The sequence below is a fragment of the Asparagus officinalis genome, chromosome 4 (genome assembly GCF_001876935.1).
Source record: "Asparagus officinalis chromosome 4, Aspof.V1, whole genome shotgun sequence".
NCBI classification, from domain to species: domain Eukaryota; kingdom Viridiplantae; phylum Streptophyta; class Magnoliopsida; order Asparagales; family Asparagaceae; genus Asparagus; species Asparagus officinalis.
Window position 1 is genome coordinate 37,478,625 of NC_033797.1, and position 9,311 is coordinate 37,487,935.

The window sequence follows — 9,311 nt, forward strand, 5'->3', positions numbered from 1 at the left end:
CTATTCCTCTCTCATCCTACTTATCTAGTTACCTTTGATTATTTTATAAGTAAATCTTCCCGTGTGTTTGGCAGCGGATTAAGAAAGGAGTTTAGAAAGTAATTAAGTACTTAACCCGGCCTGTCTTCAACGGATAAAACAAAAATTATGCATGTCATGTAAACTGATTTAACCCCTCTTAAATTTTCACAGAAAAATCAGAAGAGGTTTGAGTGGAAGGATTCAAGATACCTATTCTACAGGAGTTAAAATATGTTAACCTATCAAACTAAGGGATTGACTAATCCATCTTCTTTGACAACTTAATAGTTATTTATAATAATAATAAAAACTTGCCATAATCCTCACTATTCCACCATGCATAAAAAATAATAATCAGAGGGATTAGAATAGATCTTAAAAAAATTAGTATTTCTTTTGTCAATGAAAAATATTTTCTTCTTTAACCAAATTAATGGAAAGTTGTAAGTACATCAAGGCATAGGGCAAAACTGGGCTGGCCTGGGCCAGCTTGTGCCCAGGCTTTCCGACTCCAAGTTGATTCGAGTCAGGTAAATCTTGAGGCCAGGTAATATCAAAGCGTGTTTGGGCTGGGAGACCCAACCCAGGCTGCTGATTCGGCCCATCCGAGTCGGGTCGAATTGGTCGACCCAGCGTATTATTTTCCTTTTTCTTCTTTTGTAATCTTTGTGCTTTCCAAAAACACGATTTAGATGAATTTTGACCGACCGGTTGGGATTTTGTTCCTTCCTAATGAAGATTTCGGACTCAAACTAATAATTGCCTTCTTGAAAAACATACACATTTAAATATTTGTTAGTAATGTTTTGGACTATTAAATAGTTATTAATAATTAGTCAGTTACTAATAACTCATTTAGTTACTAATAAATAATATCAAAGTGAGGGTTGGGTGTGGGTTAAGTTCTCTGGGCTTGATTCGAACCAAGGGTCCTATCTGAGCTCGAGTGGGTCTGTAGGCAGGTGCGGGTTTGGATTCGGGTTTTAGAAACAGACCTGTACGTGCCCACTTTGGGATCGAACTGAGCCAAATGCAACCCACTAGATGGGTCAAATAACGACTTGGAACGGGCTGATTTAGCCTAGGCTATAGGCCAACTGGACCTAGTTGCTACCCTTAGGATGTGTTTGGATTTCAATGGGGTTAAGAGAAGTTAAGGGAAACTAGGTGAGAGAAGGGAAGAGAAGGAAAGGGAGTTCCCTCCCCCTTGGTTACACTCCAATTTGGGGGTAACAAATTTTATACTATTAAGGGGTGAACCAATGGGAACTAGGGTGAATTTAAATTCACCTCCTAAATGTTCCCAAACAAGGTGAATGGTTCCCCTCACTTCCCTTTCCCCTTATTCCCCTAAATCCAAATAAGCCCTTAGACCCTGATACGTAGGAGAACAATTTAGAATATAGGAGAACAATTTAGAATACAAACGACTTAGACCCTGATACCTAGGAGAACAATTTCGAAAAGTCCAAAAAGGGGAAAAACTCAATAATTACAAGCTTTTCTTTCCATTCTCTACGGTTATCACTCAAATTAGTTGTTATTCAAAACTACTGCCAACACTGAGAATTTAATGGACTTTATAAGAGCTAGATAGTTCTTTGATTTCTGCAAGAACACCCTTGCACTGTGCTCCTGCCAAAGAGAGTATATACTGCAACAGACAAATCGATTATTTTAGGCTTTCATCTCTCAATCTGCTCCTGCCAGAGAGAGTATATATACAGCAACAGACAAAGTGATTCTTTTAAGCTATTTGCTTGAAGCGTTCACCTCTCAATCTTGCAGAAATCCGGCTAATAAGAACCTTCATTACAATCCATATCATAATTGAGTTCTAGACTAGCATGGAACAAGCACACTCAAATGACAAGCGGCTATTATTGGATCTGAGATACAAGTCACAAAAAGAAGTATAATATGCAGTAGTGAAATAAATAAAATAAAAGTGAAAAACAACTATCCAATGACACGCAAAATTTTATAGTGGTTCGAATAACAATCTTAAGTCCACTCCTCCTCCTTACGAACGGCCTTCCTCACTATGCTAAAAGTTCTCCTGAATCATAACTATATTCAGTAGGTTTATTAAGACTGCACCCTAAAACATACCCAAAACCAGTCGTCTACCCTAATTCTCCATAATTAGTAAACACCTAGCCCTAGCTAGTTTCAACCATCACTTAATACTGGCTTGAGTACACCATAAAAATAAGTTTAAAACACAACCAATCAAACAAAGTTAAGCACAAAAAATATAAAAAATCTTACACTCCTTTTGAAAACAAACTGTCCTTTGATAAATCTAAACATAGCACGATGAAGAATGGTGTAGATGATAAATCCAAGAGCAACACTTCTCGCTAGGGGTGCATTCGGTCCGGATACGGCTCAGATATGATGCTTACCATAACTAAATCCTCTTACTTATTTCGGATACAGATATGGATACAGATATACCTCGATATAGAAAATTCATATCCATATCCGCTAAATTCAGATATAGAAATGGATATACATGCAGATATATAAGTGGATATGCATGCAGATATAAAATGGATATGAGGAAATTAGACACTGTTAAAAAAATATAATGCATGTGATACAAAAGATTTCATTAATATGTTTAATATATCTAAAAAGTTAAGATTAGATATCTTGATCGTTAAAATTAACCTCATATCCATAATCTAAAGACTAAAACCACTGTAACAATATGGCTAATATGTATTTGGATATTTCCAATACAGTTCCAGATATTTCGCTACAAAATCATATTCATAACCATATCCTATCGGTTATAAATTTGAGTAACCATATCTGCATCTTAATGGATACGGTTACAAATATTTCCTTGAATACGGATACGGTTTAGCACTCCTACTTCTCGCTGAAACGACCCATCGATATTTTACGCGATGAGAAAGAGATTGTCTTTTGGGGGTCAAAACCTTCAATGGAATCTTCTCTAAAATCAAAACTCTAGAACTCTCACTTCTCTCTATCTCTTTCAATGATGTATAGCCTTCAATAGCCTTCAATGACTAACATTAGAAGTGAAATTATATAATGACCAGACTTTAGCATCGATGGTTGCTCACGACTATCGCTTGGTTCCTAAGGGCCATCGATGAGTTCTTGTAAACCATCGATGTGCTTGAATCTTGTCTCCGAAGTTTATCAATTGGTTCTTGTAAACATCTATTAACCTTGAACCATTGATGGGTCCCTGATGGCCATCTATAGTACGATGCTGAAATCTGAGTTTGAGCTAATTTTCGCATCGCATCTTATATCTGTATTCACCTGTATTATACGGTCTCAAACAAATATTAATGTCAAATGAAAGTTTGTTATTACTCAAACAAGATCTATTGTATAGACTATGTCCTAACATCTATGACTTTATTCAATTCCATGGTTGCAATGAACACATTGATTGGTGCATAAAATGCTCATATGGCACAATATATCATTTGTACGCAATTTAGAGTGGACAGCAAGCCATAAGTTTAAAGCCTGTTTAGGATCACAGAATGATCAGAATCTGGGAATTCCTATTACTTCTGATTGTAGTTGTCGTGCTCATCGTACTATGGAATGAGACAATCACCTTTTTGTAGCTAGTGATATTTCTTAGCCTATTTAAGAGAAGATTTCTAGAATTTCCAGTTTTAAGCTAAGAGGATCAGATTCCATTCAACAATGATTATTATCTTACTGGGAAGGAAGAAATTTTAATAATCTTTATGATTTTTAGGTGAAAATTTTATCTAAAATATTTTGTTAGGAGATTTGTCTCGAAAGAAACAGGAAGGTCTTTCAGGGTAAAACCTCTAATTATTTAGTTTACAGAGAATCTTGTTGAGATGAACAAAAGATTTATCAAACATTTTTTTTACTCCGAAATCACCTTGCTCGAGATTAGGAAAAGAAGCTTTGGTTGCTCGTGAGAGATAAGACTATTTTTTTCCACTCTTATTTTTCTTGTAAAATAACAGGAAGACTCCTGTTATTTTTCCTTGCAATTGATTATGTGATCTAAGACACATAACAAACAAATTCATGGAGGATGGACTATTACAAGCTAAACGCGGATACATACACTTTATTAACTTGCATGCCAAGAGGCGACCATGTCTCCTTATCTAAAAGGCAGATTCTAACATATTACTTATAAACATAGCCTATCTCGACGAGATGAAGCCAATCAGATTGATAGATTTCAAGGCTCCCATCAGCAGTACCCATTTTTGGCAGAATTTTGAAAGTAATCAACTTAGAGTTTATTTTAGTAATAAAGTTGGAGTCAATTTAAATTAGGAAATAAATTCAATTTTGATTAATTGAACTGATTTGTTTCCTTTATTATAGGGAGTACTTTAGGTAGTTTTGAAGAATTTATGTTCTTTTTTTGGGATTCTAATTCTACTAAGAATAGACTTTATTTTTATATTTAATAAGAATGATTGTAACTTTCATGAATAGATCACTTTTACCAAGAACATCACTAGCATCCAAAACCCGCGAAAATGAGATTAAAATTTTTTTACCCAAGATAAGCATTGCACAGGTTCACAACAAAAATGCAATATTTGAAGAAGGAGAAGAAGAGCAAAGTGCAAGAACACATGCCTTTGTATCAGGGATTTCCTCTTCATGCTGGCCTCCATACTCCTGGAGTTTGGCCTGGGCCTGTTTGAATTTGTAGGGGGTGAAGGGAAGTTAAGGGAAAGTAGGTAAGAGAATGGAAGGGAATGGAAGTGAGTTCCCTTCCCTTTGGTTACACCCCAATTTGGAGGGTAACAAATTTTATACTATTAGGGGGTGAACCAAAGGAAACTAGGGTGAATAACTTCACCTCCTAAATGTTCCCAAACAAAGTGAATGGAGGTGAATGGTTCCCCTAACTTCACTTCACCCTCATTCTCCTCAATCCAAACAAGCCTTTAACGAAACAAACGAGGTTTGACTAAGAAGAGGGGTATTTTTAGGTTTCTAAAATAATTGTTGCATTAGACGTTGTGTTGCAGGAAAAAAAAACTTGTATCTGAGAGGATGAAGATATAATTACTAATATCTATATTTGATAGGATATGGTTAAAGATACAAATATGTAGTAAAATATTCGGACCCTTATGCGAAATATCAAAATTTATGTTAATCGTACAATTGTTTTAATCCTTAGATTTAGTATAATGGAAGTTGATTTTGACGATGAAGAGTTTTAACCTCAGCTTTTCAGATCTAATAAACTGATGTACAATTCATAACGAGTAAATCCATAGTCAAGTGGGATATTCACAAGTCAAATACAGATGCGAATGAATTATTGACTTTCTCAAAAAGAAACAACCACATGTCCTAATCCACAAGATGAATTCTGGAATATGATATGTGGAATTCGTTTATCTCGATGAGACGAAGCTATCCAGAATAACAGATTCCCAAAATCACATCAGTATCACCTAATATTGGCAGATATTCAAAATTAATCAACATATAGTTTATTTTTAAGTAATAAAGTTGGAGTCTATTTTGATTATATGAGACAAATTCAATTTTGATTTATGTTAAACTGATTTCTTTCTTCTATTATAGAATGTCTTTTTAGGTAGGATTTGCTACGTTCTATTTCTTTACAACTCCAACCTTGTTAGAAGTCTATTTTGTTTTGCAGTTTAAGAAAAGACATGTAACCCTAGAATTATCATATCACTTTTATCAATAAAATTTCTTTTATTATAATTTCTTTGTGGATTAGAAGATTGTTTTTTTGTCAATTCAAAGAGCACCCCTCAATAGATTTTGAGATTTATCACATTCGTGCTGCATCACTAACACATTAATCTACGCGCACACGGGCGTGTATTATATCTATATCCATAATGATAATTATATTTTTATTATAATTTTATAACCTTATTATCTATTAACTATACCACTAACGATATTTTTTATTTTAATTTGTAGATTAATAAGAACTAATAAATAAAAGCCTAAAAGAATTAAACTTCCTGATTTTCTACCATTTATTGAAGCTCATGTATAAAGACAAAAGAATGTCCAAGAAAGCTTAAGGATCCATGAATAAATCAAGCCAAGAAATCAATAAAAATTTAAATCTGTTGCAAATTAATCGGTCGGCCAACCAATTGGTCAACTCATTGGTTCACAAACAGAAATAGATTTCTTGTTGAGATTTAACCTTTGATCTCCAAGCAATACCCAAGGATTCTCATTCATTGTTGTATGCTATAAATAAGGGTAGAGTGTGAGGGGTTTGAATGTAAAATTTTTTATAAAAACTCTATTTCAGAGGAGGGTTACTCTTACTTGAGAAGATGAAGATGAATGTGAAGATGAATGTATGCTTTCAAGAGGCTAGAACCCTCTTACAATGTAAATTTTTTCTTTTATCTTTTATTTTCTTGTAATATTTTTTCTTATTTTAGATATCCAAAGGGCTAGAACCCTCTAGTTTTAGATTTATTTTGATGTCTTGTAGAATAGACTTACTTTCATTTATTTTTTATATTATTTTCTTGCATTTATTTTGTAGCATAAACTTATATTCTTACATAGTTTAGATTTCATTTTATGTTCTTTAATTTTTTGTTCATAGTTTAGATCTTTACTCTTTGCTCTTATTTTCCTCTTTGTAGTTACTTCTTATTTGTTTTATTCGCTTTAGTCTATATTTTATTTCTTTGTTTTTATTCTCTAAGACATGAAACTAATTCTTGTAGAAATTCTAGAATTGTATAAAATTAATTTGATTTTTTATAATATGTGAATGATTCTCATGTGCATAAAATGATCACATTTAGGAAAATCAACTAGAGTAGTAATTGATAGAAGAAATTTTGATAATCTATGCTTATCTTGAGTGATTTGATAAGTTATGCTTATGAATTCTATAATTAATATCTACTTGTTCTTCTTTTCATGAATGTTAATTTTTCTTGTATGATAATATGATAGGTTATGCTTTCTTTAAATGGTTTGATAGTTTATGTTTAATAAATCTAAAGTAAAATGTGATAAAAAGAGAAAAGTTCATAATTTATAAGTGAATTTGACTAGTTGATTCAATTCTAGATTCCTCATATCTCCAATTGGATCCTCTATCTTTCACTTTCTTGATTTTTCTCTTTATTCTTATTTTTTTTATTTGTTTCTTGATTTTATTTTCCTCTACTTCTTCATATTTATTTCTCCCCTCTTCATCTATTTTTGTTTTATTTAAATATAGTCACATCCACTCTCTTTATTATTCCACAATTACTCTATCACTCTTAATTGTCACACATACAATTTAAGAGCCAATTTTGATTATTTCCTACAATACTTGGTTATTATTTAATCCCTGAAAAGTTTTTGGCACCGTTGTCGCTTATAAGAAGAACTTTTCTATTTTGGTTCTTTGATTTGTATGTTTTCTTGTGAAGGAACCACTTCGAAGATAGAAGATCAATGATTAAGGATTGAAGATTGAATATTTGCTTTCAAGTGGCGAGAACCTTTTTACTTAAGGTAACTCTGTTTCTAGTATTTTTAATTTTACCCATTTAGTTAGTTTCTCATAATCAGAGATAATTGGGATCTAATTATTAAAAAATTTAAATAAGAGCTCTCTTTCTCACATTTATTTGATTCTTGACCTTAATTAAAAATAAAAAGATTTTATTTTTGCATCCTTTTGTAGTTGCTTTTAATTCCTAAGGTTACATTACATATAATAATAGGAATTCACCAAAGTGATTTGAGCAATTTGATTTGTCACTCACTTAAAAATATTCTTAATGGCAAAATCAACTAATCAATATAAGGTGAGAAATTTTATCAATCTTTCCTTAGCCCACAAATCACTAATTCGTCACTACACAAACCTAAGCCTTCTTAAAACTCGTTAGATTTTGGCTCCTAAGGAATTCGAGCTCATTGAAGTACAAAAAATCCTTAAATGAATCAGTTTAAGTTTACTTAAATTTATTGGTGTCTAAGGCAAGATTTAAGGGTTGCGTAAAACGCTCTATAAGGAACGAGATACTTAATTGGTCATTGACCTCCCTGTAGTACTATCTTTACCTGACTAACTTATCGTGTAAACTTCAATCTTTTCACTGAATGAGTTTTTTGTTAAGAGCTCGTCTAATTGAGTCTAGGTTTAACTAAGGGTGATTGATACAAAGTGATTGCTCTTGATTTGTTTTAGTTGGGTTTTCTTTTATCCTTCTCCTTCTATTCATTATCTTTTAGGTCTTTTAGGTTTTCTCTTAAAAAAAATTGTGTTAGATCTTATTCCTAATTTTTATCTTAACTTGTTTTTTCTAGATTTTCCCCCTTTCTCTAATTTTCTTTTAAAAAAATATAAAAAGAATTTGTTTTGGTATATGCAAGTTTGGATTAGGGATAATGCCAATCGTTTAATCCATTTTGAACCATTTTTTAAAGAAATGGCTAATCTTAATCCACTCATTTTTAAGATATGTGTTATTCAACTAGCAATGTAATCCCATCTTAGATTAAGCTATCTGATGTCAATGGAACTAATTTTAAGCTTAGACCGTATTTCATAAACATTCTTTCGAAATTCTTAGGAATTGAAACTAAAGACACTTATATTTTTATCTCTGAGTTTGAGGAAGCTTCTTATGATTAAGATTAGGGATTTATCTAAGGATGCAATTAAGCTGAGATTTATTCATTTTGCTCTTATGGACAAAGCCAAGAAATGACTTTATAGCTTATCCATAAATTTTATCTCAACCTGGGATGAATTTATTATCATTTTTTTAAAAAAAACCCCCATCCATAAAATGGTTAAGTTTAGAAACATGCGGTCGACCGAAAACTGATATATGAGATCTGCAATTTTGAAAATGGATTTTGAGCACATGTAAAAATAACAAATATTTTCCAAAAACTGTGAAACTTTGGGGAAAGTTTATAAACATGAAAATAGACATGTTTGAAAAGGAATTTTTGGAATTGTATTTTTTATTTGTAAGAATTCATCATTTTTGCAAAGTGTACATAATATGTGTTTTACATGAAACTTAAAAATGAGTTTTGACATGTAGAAACATGTTAAAACTTCATGAAATATTTTTATACATATTATAAAACATGAAAGTAATGTAAACAACAACAATAAATCAATATTGCATTGTTTTAATAAATAAACTAATTTTCTAAGAGAAATCAAAACTCTCTCTCTCTGTGTGTGTGTATGTATATATATATATATATATATATATATATATATATATATATATATATATATA